Source organism: Pelobates fuscus, chromosome 12 (assembly GCF_036172605.1).
Source record: "Pelobates fuscus isolate aPelFus1 chromosome 12, aPelFus1.pri, whole genome shotgun sequence".
Classification (NCBI taxonomy): Eukaryota; Metazoa; Chordata; class Amphibia; order Anura; family Pelobatidae; genus Pelobates; species Pelobates fuscus.
In genome coordinates this window covers 79561348-79588154 of record NC_086328.1, presented here as the reverse complement: position 1 = coordinate 79588154, position 26807 = coordinate 79561348, and the positions used below count along the sequence as shown (strand labels likewise).

Genomic DNA, 26807 nt, shown 5'->3' with positions numbered 1-26807 from the left:
GTTTTGATTTTGAACAATTTAGAGTTGAGTGAGCAAACTTAATTAAACATCTGCTAAGATCCTGTTCACTGCTGTCTCAGAAAATCTGGTGCCTGGTGTCCATGAGGTGTCAGTAAATCGATTATAGGTCCTCATTCCCCTAGTAAAAGAGGATAATTTTTGGATAAGAAGATGATATACTTAGTGAAGAACTTCATATTTTGACCAATAAAGTCATAAATGGAAGGGCATTTAAGCCATCTGATATAACAATTGACACTAAGTTACCATACGTAGGCTAGGAGTCCTAAACAATCATTGGATGTGGTTAAATGTGTCCAACTATTACCTCTGTTAATATACATCTGAGGCTTTTAACTATTTTGCAATCTACAGTCCTCAGACGAACTTTATTAAAAAAAAATAGACAAGGCTATTTTTTCGAATGAGCCGAGGTTCTATTTGTGTGTCGTGTTCTGTAATGCTGCAGCAATGTAATGGGGATGTAGCTCAGTGGTAGAGCGCATGCTTTGCATGTATGAGGCCCTGGGTTCAATCCCCGGTATTTCCAGGTGCAATTAATTTTAATTTAGAAGAGTCGGCATGAGTGACTTTGTTTACATAGTTCCAATGAAGAATTTATTCACCAGAAGATGAATTGTATCGAGAAAAATATGTAGGCAAAAAGTGATGTTTCAAAAATATTCACAAACTCGGCTTTAGTCACAGCTTCTTTAAATAAGTCAAAATTTTACAATTTAGTAATTATCACACAACAATGTCAACATTAGTGTATCAATCCAAAGAAAAATCTTTAAGCTCCAAATCCTCTCTTGTCTTAAAAATCCTGTGTCTGGTTTCCTTCTGAGGACAGAGTCTGCATTAGATTTCCTTATTCCCAAAGAAAATAGCATAGCGTTGCCAACTTCTCTAAGTGGGTTTTTAATAGTGTATATGGCGTATCCTACTTAAATTCTAGAGTTTCGGGAAGTTTCCTTGACCTCACATTCGTAGTTTTAGTGACTTCTCATGAGAATTTCATTTCTTTGGCTACAGAAGCTTTATTAAAATTGTTTCAAGGCTGATGTTTTAGAAAAGAGTCCAACATAGCTCCTTCCACAGCTTGGAACGTTTAGCCGAAAAGAAAATGCAATTCAGGTTTTGATTTTGAACAATTTAGAGTTGAGTGAGCAAACTTAATTAAACATCTGCTAAGATCCTGTTCACTGCTGTCTCAGAAAATCTGGTGCCTGGTGTCCATGAGGTGTCAGTAAATCGATTATAGGTCCTCATTCCCCGAGTAAAAGAGGATAATTTTTGGATAAGAAGATGATATACTTAGTGAAGAACTTCATATTTTGACCAATAAAGTCATAAATGGAAGGGCATTTAAGCCATCTGATATAACAATTGACACTAAGTTACCATACGTAGGCTAGGAGTCCTAAACAATCATTGGATGTGGTTAAATGTGTCCAACTATTACCTCTGTTAATATACATCTGAGGCTTTTAACTATTTTGCAATCTACAGTCCTCAGACGAACTTTATTAAAAAAAAAATAGACAAGGCTATTTTTTCGAATGAGCCGAGGTTCTATTTGTGTGTCGTGTTCTGTAATGCTGCAGCAATGTAATGGGGATGTAGCTCAGTGGTAGAGCGCATGCTTTGCATGTATGAGGCCCCGGGTTCAATCCCCGGCATTTCCAGGTGCAATTAATTTTAATTTAGAAGAGTCGGCATGAGTGACTTTGTTTACATAGTTCCAATGAAGAATTTATTCACCAGAAGATGAATTGTATCGAGAAAAATATGTAGGCAAAAAGTGATGTTTTCAAAATATTCACAAACTCGGCTTTAGTCACAGCTTCTTTAACCCCTTAAGGACACATGACGTGTGTGACATGTCGTGATTCACTTTTATTTCAGAAGTTTGGTCCTTAAGGGGTTAAATAAGTCAAAATTTTACAATTTAGTAATTATCACACAACAATGTCAACATTAGTGTATCAATCCAAAGAAAAATCTTTAAGCTCCAAATCCTCTCTTGTCTTAAAAATCCTGTGTCTGGTTTCCTTCTGAGGACAGAGTCTGCATTAGATTTCCTTATTCCCAAAGAAAATAGCATAGCGTTGCCAACTTCTCTAAGTGGGTTTTTAATAGTGTATATGGCGTATCCTACTTAAATTCTAGAGTTTCGGGAAGTTTCCTTGACCTCACATTCGTAGTTTTAGTGACTTCTCATGAGAATTTCATTTCTTTGGCTACAGAAGCTTTATTAAAATTGTTTCAAGGCTGATGTTTTAGAAAAGAGTCCAACATAGCTCCTTCCACAGCTTGGAACGTTTAGCCGAAAAGAAAATGCAATTCAGGTTTTGATTTTGAACAATTTAGAGTTGAGTGAGCAAACTTAATTAAACATCTGCTAAGATCCTGTTCACTGCTGTCTCAGAAAATCTGGTGCCTGGTGTCCATGAGGTGTCAGTAAATCGATTATAGGTCCTCATTCCCCGAGTAAAAGAGGATAATTTTTGGATAAGAAGATGATATACTTAGTGAAGAACTTCATATTTTGACCAATAAAGTCATAAATGGAAGGGCATTTAAGCCATCTGATATAACAATTGACACTAAGTTACCATACGTAGGCTAGGAGTCCTAAACAATCATTGGATGTGGTTAAATGTGTCCAACTATTACCTCTGTTAATATACATCTGAGGCTTTTAACTATTTTGCAATCTACAGTCCTCAGACGAACTTTATTAAAAAAAATAGACAAGGCTATTTTTTCGAATGAGCCGAGGTTCTATTTGTGTGTCGTGTTCTGTAATGCTGCAGCAATGTAATGGGGATGTAGCTCAGTGGTAGAGCGCATGCTTTGCATGTATGAGGCCCCGGGTTCAATCCCCGGCATTTCCAGGTGCAATTAATTTTAATTTAGAAGAGTCGGCATGAGTGACTTTGTTTACATAGTTCCAATGAAGAATTTATTAACCAGAAGATGAATTGTATCGAGAAAAATATGTAGGCAAAAAGTGATGTTTTAAAAATATTCACAAACTCGGCTTTAGTCACAGCTTCTTTAAATAAGTCAAAATTTTACAATTTAGTAATTATCACACAACAATGTCAACATTAGTGTATCAATCCAAAGAAAAATCTTTAAGCTCCAAATCCTCTCTTGTCTTAAAAATCCTGTGTCTGGTTTCCTTCTGAGGACAGAGTCTGCATTAGATTTCCTTATTCCCAAAGAAAATAGCATAGCGTTGCCAACTTCTCTAAGTGGGTTTTTAATAGTGTATATGGCGTATCCTACTTAAATTCTAGAGTTTCGGGAAGTTTCCTTGACCTCACATTCGTAGTTTTAGTGACTTCTCATGAGAATTTAATTTCTTTGGCTACAGAAGCTTTATTAAAATTGTTTCAAGGCTGATGTTTTAGAAAAGAGTCCAACATAGCTCCTTCCACAGCTTGGAACGTTTAGCCGAAAAGAAAATGCAATTCAGGTTTTGATTTTGAACAATTTAGAGTTGAGTGAGCAAACTTAATTAAACATCTGCTAAGATCCTGTTCACTGCTGTCTCAGAAAATCTGGTGCCTGGTGTCCATGAGGTGTCAGTAAATCGATTATAGGTCCTCATTCCCCTAGTAAAAGAGGATAATTTTTGGATAAGAAGATGATATACTTAGTGAAGAACTTCATATTTTGACCAATAAAGTCATAAATGGAAGGGCATTTAAGCCATCTGATATAACAATTGACACTAAGTTACCATACGTAGGCTAGGAGTCCTAAACAATCATTGGATGTGGTTAAATGTGTCCAACTATTACCTCTGTTAATATACATCTGAGGCTTTTAACTATTTTGCAATCTACAGTCCTCAGACGAACTTTATTAAAAAAAAATAGACAAGGCTATTTTTTCGAATGAGCCGAGGTTCTATTTGTGTGTCGTGTTCTGTAATGCTGCAGCAATGTAATGGGGATGTAGCTCAGTGGTAGAGCGCATGCTTTGCATGTATGAGGCCCTGGGTTCAATCCCCGGTATTTCCAGGTGCAATTAATTTTAATTTAGAAGAGTCGGCATGAGTGACTTTGTTTACATAGTTCCAATGAAGAATTTATTCACCAGAAGATGAATTGTATCGAGAAAAATATGTAGGCAAAAAGTGATGTTTCAAAAATATTCACAAACTCGGCTTTAGTCACAGCTTCTTTAAATAAGTCAAAATTTTACAATTTAGTAATTATCACACAACAATGTCAACATTAGTGTATCAATCCAAAGAAAAATCTTTAAGCTCCAAATCCTCTCTTGTCTTAAAAATCCTGTGTCTGGTTTCCTTCTGAGGACAGAGTCTGCATTAGATTTCCTTATTCCCAAAGAAAATAGCATAGCGTTGCCAACTTCTCTAAGTGGGTTTTTAATAGTGTATATGGCGTATCCTACTTAAATTCTAGAGTTTCGGGAAGTTTCCTTGACCTCACATTCGTAGTTTTAGTGACTTCTCATGAGAATTTCATTTCTTTGGCTACAGAAGCTTTATTAAAATTGTTTCAAGGCTGATGTTTTAGAAAAGAGTCCAACATAGCTCCTTCCACAGCTTGGAACGTTTAGCCGAAAAGAAAATGCAATTCAGGTTTTGATTTTGAACAATTTAGAGTTGAGTGAGCAAACTTAATTAAACATCTGCTAAGATCCTGTTCACTGCTGTCTCAGAAAATCTGGTGCCTGGTGTCCATGAGGTGTCAGTAAATCGATTATAGGTCCTCATTCCCCGAGTAAAAGAGGATAATTTTTGGATAAGAAGATGATATACTTAGTGAAGAACTTCATATTTTGACCAATAAAGTCATAAATGGAAGGGCATTTAAGCCATCTGATATAACAATTGACACTAAGTTACCATACGTAGGCTAGGAGTCCTAAACAATCATTGGATGTGGTTAAATGTGTCCAACTATTACCTCTGTTAATATACATCTGAGGCTTTTAACTATTTTGCAATCTACAGTCCTCAGACGAACTTTATTAAAAAAAAATAGACAAGGCTATTTTTTCGAATGAGCCGAGGTTCTATTTGTGTGTCGTGTTCTGTAATGCTGCAGCAATGTAATGGGGATGTAGCTCAGTGGTAGAGCGCATGCTTTGCATGTATGAGGCCCCGGGTTCAATCCCCGGCATTTCCAGGTGCAATTAATTTTAATTTAGAAGAGTCGGCATGAGTGACTTTGTTTACATAGTTCCAATGAAGAATTTATTAACCAGAAGATGAATTGTATCGAGAAAAATATGTAGGCAAAAAGTGATGTTTTCAAAATATTCACAAACTCGGCTTTAGTCACAGCTTCTTTAACCCCTTAAGGACACATGACGTGTGTGACATGTCGTGATTCCCTTTTATTTCAGAAGTTTGGTCCTTAAGGGGTTAAATAAGTCAAAATTTTACAATTTAGTAATTATCACACAACAATGTCAACATTAGTGTATCAATCCAAAGAAAAATCTTTAAGCTCCAAATCCTCTCTTGTCTTAAAAATCCTGTGTCTGGTTTCCTTCTGAGGACAGAGTCTGCATTAGATTTCCTTATTCCCAAAGAAAATAGCATAGCGTTGCCAACTTCTCTAAGTGGGTTTTTAATAGTGTATATGGCGTATCCTACTTAAATTCTAGAGTTTCGGGAAGTTTCCTTGACCTCACATTCGTAGTTTTAGTGACTTCTCATGAGAATTTCATTTCTTTGGCTACAGAAGCTTTATTAAAATTGTTTCAAGGCTGATGTTTTAGAAAAGAGTCCAACATAGCTCCTTCCACAGCTTGGAACGTTTAGCCGAAAAGAAAATGCAATTCAGGTTTTGATTTTGAACAATTTAGAGTTGAGTGAGCAAACTTAATTAAACATCTGCTAAGATCCTGTTCACTTCTGTCTCAGAAAATCTGGTGCCTGGTGTCCATGAGGTGTCAGTAAATCGATTATAGGTCCTCATTCCCCGAGTAAAAGAGGATAATTTTTGGATAAGAAGATGATATACTTAGTGAAGAACTTCATATTTTGACCAATAAAGTCATAAATGGAAGGGCATTTAAGCCATCTGATATAACAATTGACACTAAGTTACCATACGTAGGCTAGGAGTCCTAAACAATCATTGGATGTGGTTAAATGTGTCCAACTATTACCTCTGTTAATATACATCTGAGGCTTTTAACTATTTTGCAATCTACAGTCCTCAGACGAACTTTATTAAAAAAAATAGACAAGGCTATTTTTTCGAATGAGCCGAGGTTCTATTTGTGTGTCGTGTTCTGTAATGCTGCAGCAATGTAATGGGGATGTAGCTCAGTGGTAGAGCGCATGCTTTGCATGTATGAGGCCCCGGGTTCAATCCCCGGCATTTCCAGGTGCAATTAATTTTAATTTAGAAGAGTCGGCATGAGTGACTTTGTTTACATAGTTCCAATGAAGAATTTATTCACCAGAAGATGAATTGTATCGAGAAAAATATGTAGGCAAAAAGTGATGTTTTAAAAATATTCACAAACTCGGCTTTAGTCACAGCTTCTTTAAATAAGTCAAAATTTTACAATTTAGTAATTATCACACAACAATGTCAACATTAGTGTATCAATCCAAAGAAAAATCTTTAAGCTCCAAATCCTCTCTTGTCTTAAAAATCCTGTGTCTGGTTTCCTTCTGAGGACAGAGTCTGCATTAGATTTCCTTATTCCCAAAGAAAATAGCATAGCGTTGCCAACTTCTCTAAGTGGGTTTTTAATAGTGTATATGGCGTATCCTACTTAAATTCTAGAGTTTCGGGAAGTTTCCTTGACCTCACATTCGTAGTTTTAGTGACTTCTCATGAGAATTTAATTTCTTTGGCTACAGAAGCTTTATTAAAATTGTTTCAAGGCTGATGTTTTAGAAAAGAGTCCAACATAGCTCCTTCCACAGCTTGGAACGTTTAGCCGAAAAGAAAATGCAATTCAGGTTTTGATTTTGAACAATTTAGAGTTGAGTGAGCAAACTTAATTAAACATCTGCTAAGATCCTGTTCACTGCTGTCTCAGAAAATCTGGTGCCTGGTGTCCATGAGGTGTCAGTAAATCGATTATAGGTCCTCATTCCCCTAGTAAAAGAGGATAATTTTTGGATAAGAAGATGATATACTTAGTGAAGAACTTCATATTTTGACCAATAAAGTCATAAATGGAAGGGCATTTAAGCCATCTGATATAACAATTGACACTAAGTTACCATACGTAGGCTAGGAGTCCTAAACAATCATTGGATGTGGTTAAATGTGTCCAACTATTACCTCTGTTAATATACATCTGAGGCTTTTAACTATTTTGCAATCTACAGTCCTCAGACGAACTTTATTAAAAAAAAATAGACAAGGCTATTTTTTCGAATGAGCCGAGGTTCTATTTGTGTGTCGTGTTCTGTAATGCTGCAGCAATGTAATGGGGATGTAGCTCAGTGGTAGAGCGCATGCTTTGCATGTATGAGGCCCTGGGTTCAATCCCCGGTATTTCCAGGTGCAATTAATTTTAATTTAGAAGAGTCGGCATGAGTGACTTTGTTTACATAGTTCCAATGAAGAATTTATTCACCAGAAGATGAATTGTATCGAGAAAAATATGTAGGCAAAAAGTGATGTTTCAAAAATATTCACAAACTCGGCTTTAGTCACAGCTTCTTTAAATAAGTCAAAATTTTACAATTTAGTAATTATCACACAACAATGTCAACATTAGTGTATCAATCCAAAGAAAAATCTTTAAGCTCCAAATCCTCTCTTGTCTTAAAAATCCTGTGTCTGGTTTCCTTCTGAGGACAGAGTCTGCATTAGATTTCCTTATTCCCAAAGAAAATAGCATAGCGTTGCCAACTTCTCTAAGTGGGTTTTTAATAGTGTATATGGCGTATCCTACTTAAATTCTAGAGTTTCGGGAAGTTTCCTTGACCTCACATTCGTAGTTTTAGTGACTTCTCATGAGAATTTCATTTCTTTGGCTACAGAAGCTTTATTAAAATTGTTTCAAGGCTGATGTTTTAGAAAAGAGTCCAACATAGCTCCTTCCACAGCTTGGAACGTTTAGCCGAAAAGAAAATGCAATTCAGGTTTTGATTTTGAACAATTTAGAGTTGAGTGAGCAAACTTAATTAAACATCTGCTAAGATCCTGTTCACTGCTGTCTCAGAAAATCTGGTGCCTGGTGTCCATGAGGTGTCAGTAAATCGATTATAGGTCCTCATTCCCCGAGTAAAAGAGGATAATTTTTGGATAAGAAGATGATATACTTAGTGAAGAACTTCATATTTTGACCAATGAAGTCAAAATTTTACAATTTAGTAATTATCACACAACAATGTCAACATCAGTGTATCAATCCAAAGAAAAATCTTTAAGCTCCAAATCCTCTCTTGTCTTAAAAATCCTGTGTCTGGTTTCCTTCTGAGGACAGAGTCTGCATTAGATTTCCTTATTCCCAAAGAAAATAGCATAGCGTTGCCAACTTCTCTAAGTGGGTTTTTAATAGTGTATATGGCGTATCCTACTTAAATTCTAGAGTTTCGGGAAGTTTCCTTGACCTCACATTCGTAGTTTTAGTGACTTCTCATGACAATTTCATTTCTTTGGCTACAGAAGCTTTATTAAAATTGTTTCAAGGCTGATGTTTTAGAAAAGAGTCCAACATAGCTCCTTCCACAGCTTGGAACGTTTAGCCGAAAAGAAAATGCAATTCAGGTTTTGATTTTGAACAATTTAGAGTTGAGTGAGCAAACTTAATTAAACATCTGCTAAGATCCTGTTCACTGCTGTCTCAGAAAATCTGGTGCCTGGTGTCCATGAGGTGTCAGTAAATCGATTATAGGTCCTCATTTCCCGAGTAAAAGAGGATAATTTTTGGATAAGAAGATGATATACTTAGTGAAGAACTTCATATTTTGACCAATAAAGTCATAAATGGAAGGGCATTTAAGCCATCTGATATAACAATTGACACTAAGTTACCATACGTAGGCTAGGAGTCCTAAACAATCATTGGATGTGGTTAAATGTGTCCAACTATTACCTCTGTTAATATACATCTGAGGCTTTTAACTATTTTGCAATCTACAGTCCTCAGACGAACTTTATTAAAAAAAAATAGACAAGGCTATTTTTTCGAATGAGCCGAGGTTCTATTCGTGTGTCGTGTTCTGTAATGCTGCAGCAAGGTAATGGGGATGTAGCTCAGTGGTAGAGCGCATGCTTTGCATGTATGAGGCCCCGGGTTCAATCCCCGGCATTTCCAGGTGCAATTAATTTTAATTTAGAAGAGTCGGCATGTGTGACTTTGTTTACATAGTTCCAATGAAGAATTTATTCACCAGAAGTTGAATTGTATCGAGAAAAATATGTAGGCAAAAAGTGATGTTTTCAAAATATTCACAAACTCGGCTTTAGTCACAGCTTCTTTAAATAAGTCAAAATTTTACAATTTAGTAATTATCACACAACAATGTCAACATTAGTGTATCAATCCAAAGAAAAATCTTTAAGCTCCAAATCCTCTCTTGTCTTAAAAATCCTGTGTCTGGTTTCCTTCTGAGGACAGAGTCTGCATTAGATTTCCTTATTCCCAAAGAAAATAGCATAGCGTTGCCAACTTCTTTAAGTGGGTTTTTAATAGTGTATATGGCGTATCCTACTTAAATTCTAGAGTTTCGGGAAGTTTCCTTGACCTCACATTCGTAGTTTTAGTGACTTCTCATGAGAATTTCATTTCTTTGGCTACAGAAGCTTTATTAAAATTGTTTCAAGGCTGATGTTTTAGAAAAGAGTCCAACATAGCTCCTTCCACAGCTTGGAACGTTTAGCCGAAAAGAAAATGCAATTCAGGTTTTGATTTTGAACAATTTAGAGTTGAGTGAGCAAACTTAATTAAACATCTGCTAAGATCCTGTTCACTGCTGTCTCAGAAAATCTGGTGCCTGGTGTCCATGAGGTGTCAGTAAATCGATTATAGGTCCTCATTCCCCGAGTAAAAGAGGATAATTTTTGGATAAGAAGATGATATACTTAGTGAAGAACTTCATATTTTGACCAATAAAGTCATAAATGGAAGGGCATTTAAGCCATCTGATATAACAATTGACACTAAGTTACCATACGTAGGCTAGGAGTCCTAAACAATCATTGGATGTGGTTAAATGTGTCCAACTATTACCTCTGTTAATATACATCTGAGGCTTTTAACTATTTTGCAATCTACAGTCCTCAGACGAACTTTATCAAAAAAAATAGACAAGGCTATTTTTTCGAATGAGCCGAGGTTCTATTTGTGTGTCGTGTTCTGTAATGCTGCAGCAATGTAATGGGGATGTAGCTCAGTGGTAGAGCGCATGCTTTGCATGTATGAGGCCCCGGGTTCAATCCCTGGCATTTCCAGGTGCAATTAATTTTAATTTAGAAGAGTCGGCATGAGTGACTTTGTTTACATAGTTCCAATGAAGAATTTATTCACCAGAAGATGAATTGTATCGAGAAAAATATGTAGGCAAAAAGTGATGTTTTAAAAATATTCACAAACTCGGCTTTAGTCACAGCTTCTTTAAATAAGTCAAAATTTTACAATTTAGTAATTATCACACAACAATGTCAACATTAGTGTATCAATCCAAAGAAAAATCTTTAAGCTCCAAATCCTCTCTTGTCTTAAAAATCCTGTGTCTGGTTTCCTTCTGAGGACAGAGTCTGCATTAGATTTCCTTATTGCCAAAGAAAATAGCATAGCGTTGCCAACTTCTCTAAGTGGGTTTTTAATAGTGTATATGGCGTATCCTACTTAAATTCTAGAGTTTCGGGAAGTTTCCTTGACCTCACATTCGTAGTTTTAGTGACTTCTCATGAGAATTTCATTTCTTTGGCTACAGAAGCTTTATTAAAATTGTTTCAAGGCTGATGTTTTAGAAAAGAGTCCAACATAGCTCCTTCCACAGCTTGGAACGTTTAGCCGAAAAGAAAATGCAATTCAGGTTTTGATTTTGAACAATTTAGAGTTGAGTGAGCAAACTTAATTAAACATCTGCTAAGATCCTGTTCACTGCTGTCTCAGAAAATCTGGTGCCTGGTGTCCATGAGGTGTCAGTAAATCGATTATAGGTCCTCATTCCCCTAGTAAAAGAGGATAATTTTTGGATAAGAAGATGATATACTTAGTGAAGAACTTCATATTTTGACCAATAAAGTCATAAATGGAAGGGCATTTAAGCCATCTGATATAACAATTGACACTAAGTTACCATACGTAGGCTAGGAGTCCTAAACAATCATTGGATGTGGTTAAATGTGTCCAACTATTACCTCTGTTAATATACATCTGAGGCTTTTAACTATTTTGCAATCTACAGTCCTCAGACGAACTTTATTAAAAAAAAATAGACAAGGCTATTTTTTCGAATGAGCCGAGGTTCTATTTGTGTGTCGTGTTCTGTAATGCTGCAGCAAGGTAATGGGGATGTAGCTCCATGGTAGAGCGCATGCTTTGCATGTATGAGGCCCTGGGTTCAATCCCCGGCATCTCCAGGTGCAATTAATTTTAATTTAGAAGAGTCGGAATGAGTGACTTTGTTTACATAGTTCCAATGAAGAATTTATTCACCAGAAGATGAATTGTATCGAGAAAAATATGTAGGCAAAAAGTGATGTTTTAAAAATATTCACAAACTCGGCTTTAGTCACAGCTTCTTTAAATAAGTCAAAATTTTACAATTTAGTAATTATCACACAACAATGTCAACATTAGTGTATCAATCCAAAGAAAAATCTTTAAGCTCCAAATCCTCTCTTGTCTTAAAAATCCTGTGTCTGGTTTCCTTCTGAGGACAGAGTCTGCATTAGATTTCCTTATTCCCAAAGAAAATAGCATAGCGTTGCCAACTTCTCTAAGTGGGTTTTTAATAGTGTATATGGCGTATCCTACTTAAATTCTAGAGTTTCGGGAAGTTTCCTTGACCTCACATTCGTAGTTTTAGTGACTTCTCATGAGAATTTCATTTCTTTGGCTACAGAAGCTTTATTAAAATTGTTTCAAGGCTGATGTTTTAGAAAAGAGTCCAACATAGCTCCTTCCACAGCTTGGAACGTTTAGCCGAAAAGAAAATGCAATTCAGGTTTTGATTTTGAACAATTTAGAGTTGAGTGAGCAAACTTAATTAAACATCTGCTAAGATCCTGTTCACTGCTGTCTCAGAAAATCTGGTGCCTGGTGTCCATGAGGTGTCAGTAAATCGATTATAGGTCCTCATTCCCCTAGTAAAAGAGGATAATTTTTGGATAAGAAGATGATATACTGAGTGAAGAACTTCATATTTTGACCAATAAAGTCATAAATGGAAGGGCATTTAAGCCATCTGATAAAACAATTGACACTAAGTTACCATACGTAGGCTAGGAGTCCTAAACAATCATTGGATGTGGTTAAATGTGTCCAACTATTACCTCTGTTAATATACATCTGAGGCTTTTAACTATTTTGCAATCTACAGTCCTCAGACGAACTTTATTAAAAAAAAATAGACAAGGCTATTTTTTCGAATGAGCCGAGGTTCTATTTGTGTGTCGTGTTCTGTAATGCTGCAACAGTGTAATGGGGATGTAGCTCAGTGGTAGAGCGCATGCTTTGCATGTATGAGGCCCCGGGTTCAATCCCCGGCATCTCCAGGTGCAATTAATTTTAATTTAGAAGAGTCGGCATGAGTGACTTTGTTTACATAGTTCCAATGAAGAATTTATTCACCAGAAGATGAATTGTATCGAGAAAAATATGTAGGCAAAAAGTGATGTTTTCAAAATATTCACAAACTCGGCTTTAGTCACAGCTTCTTTAAATAAGTCAAAATTTTACAATTTAGTAATTATCACACAACAATGTCAACATTAGTGTATCAATCCAAAGAAAAATCTTTAAGCTCCAAATCCTCTCTTGTCTTAAAAATCCTGTGTCTGGTTTCCTTCTGAGGACAGAGTCTGCATTAGATTTCCTTATTCCCAAAGAAAATAGCATAGCGTTGCCAACTTCTCTAAGTGGGTTTTTAATAGTGTATATGGCGTATCCTACTTAAATTCTAGAGTTTCGGGAAGTTTCCTTGACCTCACATTCGTAGTTTTAGTGACTTCTCATGAGAATTTCATTTCTTTGGCTACAGAAGCTTTATTAAAATTGTTTCAAGGCTGATGTTTTAGAAAAGAGTCCAACATAGCTCCTTCCACAGCTTGGAACGTTAAGCCGAAAAGAAAATGCAATTCAGGTTTTGATTTTGAACAATTTAGAGTTGAGTGAGCAAACTTAATTAAACATCTGCTAAGATCCTGTTCACTGCTGTCTCAGAAAATCTGGTGCCTGGTGTCCATGAGGTGTCAGTAAATCGATTATAGGTCCTCATTCCCCGAGTAAAAGAGGATAATTTTTGGATAAGAAGATGATATACTTAGTGAAGAACTTCATATTTTGACCAATAAAGTCATAAATGGAAGGGCATTTAAGCCATCTGATATAACAATTGACACTAAGTTACCATACGTAGGCTAGGAGTCCTAAACAATCATTGGATGTGGTTAAATGTGTCCAACTATTACCTCTGTTAATATACATCTGAGGCTTTTAACTATTTTGCAATCTACAGTCCTCAGACGAACTTTATTAAAAAAAATAGACAAGGCTATTTTTTCGAATGAGCCGAGGTTCTATTTGTGTGTCGTGTTCTGTAATGCTGCAGCAATGTAATGGGGATGTAGCTCAGTGGTAGAGCGCATGCTTTGCATGTATGAGGCCCCGGGTTCAATCCCCGGCATTTCCAGGTGCAATTAATTTTAATTTAGAAGAGTCGGCATGAGTGACTTTGTTTACATAGTTCCAATGAAGAATTTATTCACCAGAAGATGAATTGTATCGAGAAAAATATGTAGGCAAAAAGTGATGTTTTAAAAATAAAAATTTCAAAATAAGTCAAAATTTTACAATTTAGTAATTATCACACAACAATGTCAACATTAGTGTATCAATCCAAAGAAAAATCTTTAAGCTCCAAATCCTCTCTTGTCTTAAAAATCCTGTGTCTGGTTTCCTTCTGAGGACAGAGTCTGCATTAGATTTCCTTATTCCCAAAGAAAATAGCATAGCGTTGCCAACTTCTCTAAGTGGGTTTTTAATAGTGTATATGGCGTATCCTACTTAAATTCTAGAGTTTCGGGAAGTTTCCTTGACCTCACATTCGTAGTTTTAGTGACTTCTCATGAGAATTTCATTTCTTTGGCTACAGAAGCTTTATTAAAATTGTTTCAAGGCTGATGTTTTAGAAAAGAGTCCAACATAGCTCCTTCCACAGCTTGGAACGTTTAGCCGAAAAGAAAATGCAATTCAGGTTTTGATTTTGAACAATTTAGAGTTGAGTGAGCAAACTTAATTAAACATCTGCTAAGATCCTGTTCACTGCTGTCTCAGAAAATCTGGTGCCTGGTGTCCATGAGGTGTCAGTAAATCGATTATAGGTCCTCATTCCCCTAGTAAAAGAGGATAATTTTTGGATAAGAAGATGATATACTTAGTGAAGAACTTCATATTTTGACCAATAAAGTCATAAATGGAAGGGCATTTAAGCCATCTCATATAACAATTGACACTAAGTTACCATACGTAGGCTAGGAGTCCTAAACAATCATTGGATGTGGTTAAATGTGTCCAACTATTACCTCTGTTAATATACATCTGAGGCTTTTAACTATTTTGCAATCTACAGTCCTCAGACGAACTTTATTAAAAAAAAATAGACAAGGCTATTTTTTCGAATGAGCCGAGGTTCTATTTGTGTGTCGTGTTCTGTAATGCTGCAGCAAGGTAATGGGGATGTAGCTCCATGGTAGAGCGCATGCTTTGCATGTATGAGGCCCCGGGTTCAATCCCCGGCATCTCCAGGTGCAATTAATTTTAATTTAGAAGAGTCGGCATGAGTGACTTTGTTTACATAGTTCCAATGAAGAATTTATTCACCAGAAGATGAATTGTATCGAGAAAAATATGTAGGCAAAAAGTGATGTTTTAAAAATATTCACAAACTCGGCTTTAGTCACAGCTTCTTTAAATAAGTCAAAATTTTACAATTTAGTAATTATCACACAACAATGTCAACATTAGTGTATCAATCCAAAGAAAAATCTTTAAGCTCCAAATCCTCTCTTGTCTTAAAAATCCTGTGTCTGGTTTCCTTCTGAGGACAGAGTCTGCATTAGATTTCCTTATTCCCAAAGAAAATAGCATAGCGTTGCCAACTTCTCTAAGTGGGTTTTTAATAGTGTATATGGCGTATCCTACTTAAATTCTAGAGTTTCGGGAAGTTTCCTTGACCTCACATTCGTAGTTTTAGTGACTTCTCATGAGAATTTCATTTCTTTGGCTACAGAAGCTTTCTTAAAATTGTTTCAAGGCTGATGTTTTAGAAAAGAGTCCAACATAGCTCCTTCCACAGCTTGGAACGTTTAGCCGAAAAGAAAATGCAATTCAGGTTTTGATTTTGAACAATTTAGAGTTGAGTGAGCAAACTTAATTAAACATCTGCTAAGATCCTGTTCACTGCTGTCTCAGAAAATCTGGTGCCTGGTGTCCATGAGGTGTCAGTAAATCGATTATAGGTCCTCATTCCCCTAGTAAAAGAGGATAATTTTTGGATAAGAAGATGATATACTTAGTGAAGAACTTCATATTTTGACCAATAAAGTCAAAATTTTACAATTTAGTAATTATCACACAACAATGTCAACATTAGTGTATCAATCCAAAGAAAAATCTTTAAGCTCCAAATCCTCTCTTGTCTTAAAAATCCTGTGTCTGGTTTCCTTCTGAGGACAGAGTCTGCATTAGATTTCCTTATTCCCAAAGAAAATAGCATAGCGTTGCCAACTTCTCTAAGTGGGTTTTTAATAGTGTATATGGCGTATCCTACTTAAATTCTAGAGTTTCGGGAAGTTTCCTTGACCTCACATTCGTAGTTTTAGTGACTTCTCATGAGAATTTCATTTCTTTGGCTACAGAAGCTTTATTAAAATTGTTTCAAGGCTGATGTTTTAGAAAAGAGTCCAACATAGCTCCTTCCACAGCTTGGAACGTTTAGCCGAAAAGAAAATGCAATTCAGGTTTTGATTTTGAACAATTTAGAGTTGAGTGAGCAAACTTAATTAAACATCTGCTAAGATCCTGTTCACTGCTGTCTCAGAAAATCTGGTGCCTGGTGTCCATGAGGTGTCAGTAAATCGATTATAGGTCCTCACTCCCCGAGTAAAAGAGGATAATTTTTGGATAAGAAGATATACTTAGTGAAGAACTTCATATTTTGACCAATAAAGTCATAAATGGAAGGGCATTTAAGCCATCTGATATAACAATTGACACTAAGTTACCATACGTAGGCTAGGAGTCCTAAACAATCATTGGATGTGGTTAAATGTGTCCAACTATTACCTCTGTTAATATACATCTGAGGCTTTTAACTATTTTGCAATCTACAGTCCTCAGACGAACTTTATTAAAAAAAAATAGACAAGGCTATTTTTTCGAATGAGCCGAGGTTCTATTTGTGTGTCGTGTTCTGTAATGCTGCAACAGTGTAATGGGGATGTAGCTCAGTGGTAGAGCGCATGCTTTGCATGTATGAGGCCCGGGGTTCAATCCCCGGCATTTCCAGGTGCAATTAATTTTAATTTAGAAGAGTCGGCATGAGTGACTTTGTTTACATAGTTCCAATGAAGAATTTATTCACCAGAAGATGAATTGTATCGAGAAAAATATGTAGGCAAAAAGTGATGTTTTCAAAATATTCACAAACTCGGCTTTAGTCACAGCTTCTTTAAATAAGTCAAAATTTTACAATTTAGTAATTATCACACAACAATGTCAACATTAGTGTATCAATCCAAAGAAAAATCTTTAAGCTCCAAATCCTCTCTTGTCTTAAAAATCCTGTGTCTGGTTTCCTTCTGAGGACAGAGTCTGCATTAGATTTCCTTATTCCCAAAGAAAATAGCATAGCGTTGCCAACTTCTCTAAGTGGGTTTTTAATAGTGTATATGGCGTATCCTACTTAAATTCTAGAGTTTCGGGAAGTTTCCTTGACCTCACATTCGTAGTTTTAGTGACTTCTCATGAGAATTTCATTTCTTTGGCTACAGAAGCTTTCTTAAAATTGTTTCAAGGCTGATGTTTTAGAAAAGAGTCCAACATAGCTCCTTCCACAGCTTGGAACGTTTAGCCGAAAAGAAAATGCAATTCAGGTTTTGATTTTGAACAATTTAGAGTTGAGTGAGCAAACTTAATTAAACATCTGCTAAGATCCTGTTCACTGCTGTCTCAGAAAATCTGGTGCCTGGTGTCCATGAGGCGTCAGTAAATCGATTATAGGTCCTCATTCTCCGAGTAAAAGAGGATAATTTTTGGATAAGAAGATGATATACTTAGTGAAGAACTTCATATTTTGACCAATAAAGTCATAAATGGAAGGGCATTTAAGCCATCTGATATAACAATTAACACTAAGTTACCATACGTAGGCTAGGAGTCCTAAACAATCATTGGATGTGGTTAAATGTGTCCAACTATTACCTCTGTTAATATACATCTGAGGCTTTTAACTATTTTGCAATCTACAGTCCTCAGACGAACTTTATTAAAAAAAAATAGACAAGGCTATTTTTTCGAATGAGCCGAGGTTCTATTTGTGTGTCGTGTTCTGTAATGCTGCAACAGTGTAATGGGGATGTAGTTCAGTGGTAGAGCGCATGCTTTGCATGTATGAGGCCCCGGGTTCAATCCCCGGCATCTCCAGGTGCAATTAATTTTAATTTAGAAGAGTCGGCATGAGTGACTTTGTTTACATAGTTCCAATGAAGAATTTATTCACCAGAAGATGAATTGTATCGAGAAAAATATGTAGGCAAAAAGTGATGTTTTCAAAATATTCACAAACTCTGCTTTAGTCACAGCTTCTTTAAATAAGTCAACATTTTACAATTTAGTAATTATCACACAACAATGTCAACATTAGTGTATCAATCCAAAGAAAAATCTTTAAGCTCCAAATCCTCTCTTGTCTTAAAAATCCTGTGTCTGGTTTCCTTCTGAGGACAGAGTCTGCATTAGATTTCCTTATTCCCAAAGAAAATAGCATAGCGTTGCCAACTTCTCTAAGTGGGTTTTTAATAGTGTATATGGCGTATCCTACTTAAATTCTAGAGTTTCGGGAAGTTTCCTTTACCTCACATTCGTAGTTTTAGTGACTTCTCATGAGAATTTCATTTCTTTGGCTACAGAAGCTTTATTAAAATTGTTTCAAGGCTGATGTTTTAGAAAAGAGTCCAACATGGACCTTCCACAGCTTGGAACGTTTAGCCGAAAAGAAAATGCAATTCAGGTTTTGATTTTGAACAATTTAGAGTTGAGTGAGCAAACTTAATTAAACATCTGCTAAGATCCTGTTCACTGCTGTCTCAGAAAATCTGGTGCCTGGTGTCCATGAGGTGTCAGTAAATCGATTATAGGTCCTCATTCCCCTAGTAAAAGAGGATAATTTTTGGATAAGAAGATATACTTAGTGAAGAACTTCATATTTTGACCAATAAAGTCATAAATGGAAGGGCATTTAAGCCATCTGATATAACAATTGACACTAAGTTACCATACGTAGGCTAGGAGTCCTAAACAATCATTGGATGTGGTTAAATGTGTCCAACTATTACCTCTGTTAATATACATCTGAGGCTTTTAACTATTTTGCAATCTACAGTCCTCAGACGAACTTTATTAAAAAAAAATAGACAAGGCTATTTTTTCGAATGAGCCGAGGTTCTATTTGTGTGTCGTGTTCTGTAATGCTGCAACAGTGTAATGGGGATGTAGCTCAGTGGTAGAGCGCATGCTTTGCATGTATGAGGTCCCGGGTTCAATCCCCGGCATCTCCAGGTGCAATTAATTTTAATTTAGAAGAGTCGGCATGAGTGACTTTGTTTACATAGTTCCAATGAAGAATTTATTCACCAGAAGATGAATTGTATCGAGAAAAATATGTAGGCAAAAAGTGATGTTTTCAAAATATTCACAAACTCGGCTTTAGTCACAGCTTCTTTAAATAAGTCAAAATTTTACAATTTAGTAATTATCACACAACAATGTCAACATTAGTGTATCAATCCAAAGAAAAATCTTTAAGCTCCAAATCCTCTCTTGTCTTAAAAATCCTGTGTCTGGTTTCCTTCTGAGGACAGAGTCTGCATTAGATTTCCTTATTCCCAAAGAAAATAGCATAGCGTTGCCAACTTCTCTAAGTGGGTTTTTAATAGTGTATATGGCGTATCCTACTTAAATTCTAGAGTTTCGGGAAGTTTCCTTGACCTCACATTCGTAGTTTTAGTGACTTCTCATGAGAATTTCATTTCTTTGGCTACAGAAGCTTTATTAAAATTGTTTCAAGGCTGATGTTTTAGAAAAGAGTCCAACATAGCTCCTTCCACAGCTTGGAACGTTTAGCCGAAAAGAAAATGCAATTCAGGTTTTGATTTTGAACAATTTAGAGTTGAGTGAGCAAACTTAATTAAACATCTGCTAAGATCCTGTTCACTGCTGTCTCAGAAAATCTGGTGCCTGGTGTCCATGAGGTGTCAGTAAATCGATTATAGGTCCTCATTCCCCTAGTAAAAGAGGATAATTTTTGGATAAGAAGATGATATACTTAGTGAAGAACTTCATATTTTGACCAATAAAGTCATAAATGGAAGGGCATTTAAGCCATCTCATATAACAATTGACACTAAGTTACCATACGTAGGCTAGGAGTCCTAAACAATCATTGGATGTGGTTAAATGTGTCCAACTATTACCTCTGTTAATATACATCTGAGGCTTTTAACTATTTTGCAATCTACAGTCCTCAGACGAACTTTATTAAAAAAAATAGACAAGGCTATTTTTTCGAATGAGCCGAGGTTCTATTTGTGTGTCGTGTTCTGTAATGCTGCAGCAATGTAATGGGGATGTAGCTCAGTGGTAGAGCGCATGCTTTGCATGTATGAGGCCCCGGGTTCAATCCCCGGCATCTGCAGGTGCAATTAATTTTAATTTAGAAGAGTCGGCATGAGTGACTTTGTTTACATAGTTCCAATGAAGAATTTATTCACCAGAAGATGAATTGTATCGAGAAAAATATGTAGGCAAAAAGTGATGTTTTCAAAATATTCACAAACTCGGCTTTAGTCACAGCTTCTTTAAATAAGTCAAAATTTTACAATTTAGTAATTATCACACAACAATGTCAACATTAGTGTATCAATCCAAAGAAAAATCTTTAAGCTCCAAATCCTCTCTTGTCTTAAAAATCCTGTGTCTGGTTTCCTTCTGAGGACAGAGTCTGCATTAGATTTCCTTATTCCCAAAGAAAATAGCATAGCGTTGCCAACTTCTCTAAGTGGGTTTTTAATAGTGTATATGGCGTATCCTACTTAAATTCTAGAGTTTCGGGAAGTTTCCTTGACCTCACATTCGTAGTTTTAGTGACTTCTCATGAGAATTTCATTTCTTTGGCTACAGAAGCTTTATTAAAATTGTTTCAAGGCTGATGTTTTAGAAAAGAGTCCAACATAGCTCCTTCCACAGCTTGGAACGTTTAGCCGAAAAGAAAATGCAATTCAGGTTTTGATTTTGAACAATTTAGAGTTGAGTGAGCAAACTTAATTAAACATCTGCTAAGATCCTGTTCACTGCTGTCTCAGAAAATCTGGTGCCTGGTGTCCATGAGGTGTCAGTAAATCGATTATAGGTCCTCATTCCCCGAGTAAAAGAGGATAATTTTTGGATAAGAAGATGATATACTTAGTGAAGAACTTCATATTTTGACCAATAAAGTCAAAATTTTACAATTTAGTAATTATCACACAACAATGTCAACATTAGTGTATCAATCCAAAGAAAAATCTTTAAGCTCCAAATCCTCTCTTGTCTTAAAAATCCTGTGTCTGGTTTCCTTCTGAGGACAGAGTCTGCATTAGATTTCCTTATTCCCAAAGAAAATAGCATAGCGTTGCCAACTTCTCTAAGTGGGTTTTTAATAGTGTATATGGCGTATCCTACTTAAATTCTAGAGTTTCGGGAAGTTTCCTTGACCTCACATTCGTAGTTTTAGTGACTTCTCATGAGAATTTCATTTCTTTGGCTACAGAAGCTTTATTAAAATTGTTTCAAGGCTGATGTTTTAGAAAAGAGTCCAACATAGCTCCTTCCACAGCTTGGAACGTTTAGCCGAAAAGAAAATGCAATTCAGGTTTTGATTTTGAACAATTTAGAGTTGAGTGAGCAAACTTAATTAAACATCTGCTAAGATCCTGTTCACTGCTGTCTCAGAAAATCTGGTGCCTGGTGTCCATGAGGTGTCAGTAAATCGATTATAGGTCCTCACTCCCCGAGTAAAAGAGGATAATTTTTGGATAAGAAGATATACTTAGTGAAGAACTTCATATTTTGACCAATAAAGTCATAAATGGAAGGGCATTTAAGCCATCTGATATAACAATTGACACTAAGTTACCATACGTAGGCTAGGAGTCCTAAACAATCATTGGATGTGGTTAAATGTGTCCAACTATTACCTCTGTTAATATACATCTGAGGCTTTTAACTATTTTGCAATCTACAGTCCTCAGACGAACTTTATTAAAAAAAAATAGACAAGGCTATTTTTTCGAATGAGCCGAGGTTCTATTTGTGTGTCGTGTTCTGTAATGCTGCAACAGTGTAATGGGGATGTAGCTCAGTGGTAGAGCGCATGCTTTGCATGTATGAGGCCCGGGGTTCAATCCCCGGCATTTCCAGGTGCAATTAATTTTAATTTAGAAGAGTCGGCATGAGTGACTTTGTTTACATAGTTCCAATGAAGAATTTATTCACCAGAAGATGAATTGTATCGAGAAAAATATGTAGGCAAAAAGTGATGTTTTCAAAATATTCACAAACTCGGCTTTAGTCACAGCTTCTTTAAATAAGTCAAAATTTTACAATTTAGTAATTATCACACAACAATGTCAACATTAGTGTATCAATCCAAAGAAAAATCTTTAAGCTCCAAATCCTCTCTTGTCTTAAAAATCCTGTGTCTGGTTTCCTTCTGAGGACAGAGTCTGCATTAGATTTCCTTATTCCCAAAGAAAATAGCATAGCGTTGCCAACTTCTCTAAGTGGGTTTTTAATAGTGTATATGGCGTATCCTACTTAAATTCTAGAGTTTCGGGAAGTTTCCTTGACCTCACATTCGTAGTTTTAGTGACTTCTCATGAGAATTTCATTTCTTTGGCTACAGAAGCTTTCTTAAAATTGTTTCAAGGCTGATGTTTTAGAAAAGAGTCCAACATAGCTCCTTCCACAGCTTGGAACGTTTAGCCGAAAAGAAAATGCAATTCAGGTTTTGATTTTGAACAATTTAGAGTTGAGTGAGCAAACTTAATTAAACATCTGCTAAGATCCTGTTCACTGCTGTCTCAGAAAATCTGGTGCCTGGTGTCCATGAGGCGTCAGTAAATCGATTATAGGTCCTCATTCTCCGAGTAAAAGAGGATAATTTTTGGATAAGAAGATGATATACTTAGTGAAGAACTTCATATTTTGACCAATAAAGTCATAAATGGAAGGGCATTTAAGCCATCTGATATAACAATTAACACTAAGTTACCATACGTAGGCTAGGAGTCCTAAACAATCATTGGATGTGGTTAAATGTGTCCAACTATTACCTCTGTTAATATACATCTGAGGCTTTTAACTATTTTGCAATCTACAGTCCTCAGACGAACTTTATTAAAAAAAAATAGACAAGGCTATTTTTTCGAATGAGCCGAGGTTCTATTTGTGTGTCGTGTTCTGTAATGCTGCAACAGTGTAATGGGGATGTAGTTCAGTGGTAGAGCGCATGCTTTGCATGTATGAGGCCCCGGGTTCAATCCCCGGCATCTCCAGGTGCAATTAATTTTAATTTAGAAGAGTCGGCATGAGTGACTTTGTTTACATAGTTCCAATGAAGAATTTATTCACCAGAAGATGAATTGTATCGAGAAAAATATGTAGGCAAAAAGTGATGTTTTCAAAATATTCACAAACTCTGCTTTAGTCACAGCTTCTTTAAATAAGTCAACATTTTACAATTTAGTAATTATCACACAACAATGTCAACATTAGTGTATCAATCCAAAGAAAAATCTTTAAGCTCCAAATCCTCTCTTGTCTTAAAAATCCTGTGTCTGGTTTCCTTCTGAGGACAGAGTCTGCATTAGATTTCCTTATTCCCAAAGAAAATAGCATAGCGTTGCCAACTTCTCTAAGTGGGTTTTTAATAGTGTATATGGCGTATCCTACTTAAATTCTAGAGTTTCGGGAAGTTTCCTTTACCTCACATTCGTAGTTTTAGTGACTTCTCATGAGAATTTCATTTCTTTGGCTACAGAAGCTTTATTAAAATTGTTTCAAGGCTGATGTTTTAGAAAAGAGTCCAACATGGACCTTCCACAGCTTGGAACGTTTAGCCGAAAAGAAAATGCAATTCAGGTTTTGATTTTGAACAATTTAGAGTTGAGTGAGCAAACTTAATTAAACATCTGCTAAGATCCTGTTCACTGCTGTCTCAGAAAATCTGGTGCCTGGTGTCCATGAGGTGTCAGTAAATCGATTATAGGTCCTCATTCCCCTAGTAAAAGAGGATAATTTTTGGATAAGAAGATATACTTAGTGAAGAACTTCATATTTTGACCAATAAAGTCATAAATGGAAGGGCATTTAAGCCATCTGATATAACAATTGACACTAAGTTACCATACGTAGGCTAGGAGTCCTAAACAATCATTGGATGTGGTTAAATGTGTCCAACTATTACCTCTGTTAATATACATCTGAGGCTTTTAACTATTTTGCAATCTACAGTCCTCAGACGAACTTTATTAAAAAAAAATAGACAAGGCTATTTTTTCGAATGAGCCGAGGTTCTATTTGTGTGTCGTGTTCTGTAATGCTGCAACAGTGTAATGGGGATGTAGCTCAGTGGTAGAGCGCATGCTTTGCATGTATGAGGTCCCGGGTTCAATCCCCGGCATCTCCAGGTGCAATTAATTTTAATTTAGAAGAGTCGGCATGAGTGACTTTGTTTACATAGTTCCAATGAAGAATTTATTCACCAGAAGATGAATTGTATCGAGAAAAATATGTAGGCAAAAAGTGATGTTTTCAAAATATTCACAAACTCGGCTTTAGTCACAGCTTCTTTAAATAAGTCAAAATTTTACAATTTAGTAATTATCACACAACAATGTCAACATTAGTGTATCAATCCAAAGAAAAATCTTTAAGCTCCAAATCCTCTCTTGTCTTAAAAATCCTGTGTCTGGTTTCCTTCTGAGGACAGAGTCTGCATTAGATTTCCTTATTCCCAAAGAAAATAGCATAGCGTTGCCAACTTCTCTAAGTGGGTTTTTAATAGTGTATATGGCGTATCCTACTTAAATTCTAGAGTTTCGGGAAGTTTCCTTGACCTCACATTCGTAGTTTTAGTGACTTCTCATGAGAATTTCATTTCTTTGGCTACAGAAGCTTTATTAAAATTGTTTCAAGGCTGATGTTTTAGAAAAGAGTCCAACATAGCTCCTTCCACAGCTTGGAACGTTTAGCCGAAAAGAAAATGCAATTCAGGTTTTGATTTTGAACAATTTAGAGTTGAGTGAGCAAACTTAATTAAACATCTGCTAAGATCCTGTTCACTGCTGTCTCAGAAAATCTGGTGCCTGGTGTCCATGAGGTGTCAGTAAATCGATTATAGGTCCTCATTCCCCTAGTAAAAGAGGATAATTTTTGGATAAGAAGATGATATACTTAGTGAAGAACTTCATATTTTGACCAATAAAGTCATAAATGGAAGGGCATTTAAGCCATCTCATATAACAATTGACACTAAGTTACCATACGTAGGCTAGGAGTCCTAAACAATCATTGGATGTGGTTAAATGTGTCCAACTATTACCTCTGTTAATATACATCTGAGGCTTTTAACTATTTTGCAATCTACAGTCCTCAGACGAACTTTATTAAAAAAAATAGACAAGGCTATTTTTTCGAATGAGCCGAGGTTCTATTTGTGTGTCGTGTTCTGTAATGCTGCAGCAATGTAATGGGGATGTAGCTCAGTGGTAGAGCGCATGCTTTGCATGTATGAGGCCCCGGGTTCAATCCCCGGCATCTGCAGGTGCAATTAATTTTAATTTAGAAGAGTCGGCATGAGTGACTTTGTTTACATAGTTCCAATGAAGAATTTATTCACCAGAAGATGAATTGTATCGAGAAAAATATGTAGGCAAAAAGTGATGTTTTCAAAATATTCACAAACTCGGCTTTAGTCACAGCTTCTTTAAATAAGTCAAAATTTTACAATTTAGTAATTATCACACAACAATGTCAACATTAGTGTATCAATCCAAAGAAAAATCTTTAAGCTCCAAATCCTCTCTTGTCTTAAAAATCCTGTGTCTGGTTTCCTTCTGAGGACAGAGTCTGCATTAGATTTCCTTATTCCCAAAGAAAATAGCATAGCGTTGCCAACTTCTCTAAGTGGGTTTTTAATAGTGTATATGGCGTATCCTACTTAAATTCTAGAGTTTCGGGAAGTTTCCTTGACCTCACATTCGTAGTTTTAGTGACTTCTCATGAGAATTTCATTTCTTTGGCTACAGAAGCTTTATTAAAATTGTTTCAAGGCTGATGTTTTAGAAAAGAGTCCAACATAGCTCCTTCCACAGCTTGGAACGTTTAGCCGAAAAGAAAATGCAATTCAGGTTTTGATTTTGAACAATTTAGAGTTGAGTGAGCAAACTTAATTAAACATCTGCTAAGATCCTGTTCACTGCTGTCTCAGAAAATCTGGTGCCTGGTGTCCATGAGGTGTCAGTAAATCGATTATAGGTCCTCATTCCCCGAGTAAAAGAGGATAATTTTTGGATAAGAAGATGATATACTTAGTGAAGAACTTCATATTTTGACCAATAAAGTCAAAATTTTACAATTTAGTAATTATCACACAACAATGTCAACATTAGTGTATCAATCCAAAGAAAAATCTTTAAGCTCCAAATCCTCTCTTGTCTTAAAAATCCTGTGTCTGGTTTCCTTCTGAGGACAGAGTCTGCATTAGATTTCCTTATTCCCAAAGAAAATAGCATAGCGTTGCCAACTTCTCTAAGTGGGTTTTTAATAGTGTATATGGCGTATCCTACTTAAATTCTAGAGTTTCGGGAAGTTTCCTTGACCTCACATTCGTAGTTTTAGTGACTTCTCATGAGAATTTCATTTCTTTGGCTACAGAAGCTTTATTAAAATTGTTTCAAGGCTGATGTTTTAGAAAAGAGTCCAACATAGCTCCTTCCACAGCTTGGAACGTTTAGCCGAAAAGAAAATGCAATTCAGGTTTTGATTTTGAACAATTTAGAGTTGAGTGAGCAAACTTAATTAAACATCTGCTAAGATCCTGTTCACTGCTGTCTCAGAAAATCTGGTGCCTGGTGTCCATGAGGTGTCAGTAAATCGATTATAGGTCCTCACTCCCCGAGTAAAAGAGGATAATTTTTGGATAAGAAGATATACTTAGTGAAGAACTTCATATTTTGACCAATAAAGTCATAAATGGAAGGGCATTTAAGCCATCTGATATAACAATTGACACTAAGTTACCATACGTAGGCTAGGAGTCCTAAACAATCATTGGATGTGGTTAA

General features: G+C 36.0%; 17 non-coding genes across 17 annotated transcripts; all 17 read left to right on the top strand.

Moving 5' to 3' along the window:
- The first annotated feature begins 478 nt into the window (after nucleotides 1–478).
- On the top strand, nucleotides 479–550 carry TRNAA-UGC (transfer RNA alanine (anticodon UGC)). The gene has a single exon. It is a non-coding gene; the product is annotated as a tRNA-Ala (tRNA).
- A 1066-nt stretch (nucleotides 551–1616) lies between these two features.
- Nucleotides 1617–1688, top strand: TRNAA-UGC (transfer RNA alanine (anticodon UGC)). The gene has a single exon. It is a non-coding gene; the product is annotated as a tRNA-Ala (tRNA).
- Nucleotides 1689–2828: 1140 nt separating this feature from the next.
- TRNAA-UGC (transfer RNA alanine (anticodon UGC)) lies at nucleotides 2829–2900 on the top strand. Its single transcript has one exon. It is a non-coding gene; the product is annotated as a tRNA-Ala (tRNA).
- Nucleotides 2901–3965: 1065 nt separating this feature from the next.
- TRNAA-UGC (transfer RNA alanine (anticodon UGC)) lies at nucleotides 3966–4037 on the top strand. The gene has a single exon. It is a non-coding gene; the product is annotated as a tRNA-Ala (tRNA).
- Nucleotides 4038–5102: 1065 nt separating this feature from the next.
- On the top strand, nucleotides 5103–5174 carry TRNAA-UGC (transfer RNA alanine (anticodon UGC)). Its single transcript has one exon. It is a non-coding gene; the product is annotated as a tRNA-Ala (tRNA).
- Nucleotides 5175–6314: 1140 nt separating this feature from the next.
- On the top strand, nucleotides 6315–6386 carry TRNAA-UGC (transfer RNA alanine (anticodon UGC)). Its single transcript has one exon. It is a non-coding gene; the product is annotated as a tRNA-Ala (tRNA).
- Nucleotides 6387–7451: 1065 nt separating this feature from the next.
- On the top strand, nucleotides 7452–7523 carry TRNAA-UGC (transfer RNA alanine (anticodon UGC)). The gene has a single exon. It is a non-coding gene; the product is annotated as a tRNA-Ala (tRNA).
- Nucleotides 7524–9216: 1693 nt separating this feature from the next.
- Nucleotides 9217–9288, top strand: TRNAA-UGC (transfer RNA alanine (anticodon UGC)). Its single transcript has one exon. It is a non-coding gene; the product is annotated as a tRNA-Ala (tRNA).
- A 1064-nt stretch (nucleotides 9289–10352) lies between these two features.
- TRNAA-UGC (transfer RNA alanine (anticodon UGC)) lies at nucleotides 10353–10424 on the top strand. The gene has a single exon. It is a non-coding gene; the product is annotated as a tRNA-Ala (tRNA).
- Nucleotides 10425–12626: 2202 nt separating this feature from the next.
- TRNAA-UGC (transfer RNA alanine (anticodon UGC)) lies at nucleotides 12627–12698 on the top strand. Its single transcript has one exon. It is a non-coding gene; the product is annotated as a tRNA-Ala (tRNA).
- Nucleotides 12699–13762: 1064 nt separating this feature from the next.
- TRNAA-UGC (transfer RNA alanine (anticodon UGC)) lies at nucleotides 13763–13834 on the top strand. Its single transcript has one exon. It is a non-coding gene; the product is annotated as a tRNA-Ala (tRNA).
- A 3941-nt stretch (nucleotides 13835–17775) lies between these two features.
- TRNAA-UGC (transfer RNA alanine (anticodon UGC)) lies at nucleotides 17776–17847 on the top strand. The gene has a single exon. It is a non-coding gene; the product is annotated as a tRNA-Ala (tRNA).
- Nucleotides 17848–18908: 1061 nt separating this feature from the next.
- TRNAA-UGC (transfer RNA alanine (anticodon UGC)) lies at nucleotides 18909–18980 on the top strand. Its single transcript has one exon. It is a non-coding gene; the product is annotated as a tRNA-Ala (tRNA).
- A 1064-nt stretch (nucleotides 18981–20044) lies between these two features.
- TRNAA-UGC (transfer RNA alanine (anticodon UGC)) lies at nucleotides 20045–20116 on the top strand. The gene has a single exon. It is a non-coding gene; the product is annotated as a tRNA-Ala (tRNA).
- Nucleotides 20117–22943: 2827 nt separating this feature from the next.
- On the top strand, nucleotides 22944–23015 carry TRNAA-UGC (transfer RNA alanine (anticodon UGC)). Its single transcript has one exon. It is a non-coding gene; the product is annotated as a tRNA-Ala (tRNA).
- A 1061-nt stretch (nucleotides 23016–24076) lies between these two features.
- On the top strand, nucleotides 24077–24148 carry TRNAA-UGC (transfer RNA alanine (anticodon UGC)). The gene has a single exon. It is a non-coding gene; the product is annotated as a tRNA-Ala (tRNA).
- Nucleotides 24149–25212: 1064 nt separating this feature from the next.
- Nucleotides 25213–25284, top strand: TRNAA-UGC (transfer RNA alanine (anticodon UGC)). The gene has a single exon. It is a non-coding gene; the product is annotated as a tRNA-Ala (tRNA).
- The last annotated feature ends 1523 nt before the right edge of the window (nucleotides 25285–26807 follow it).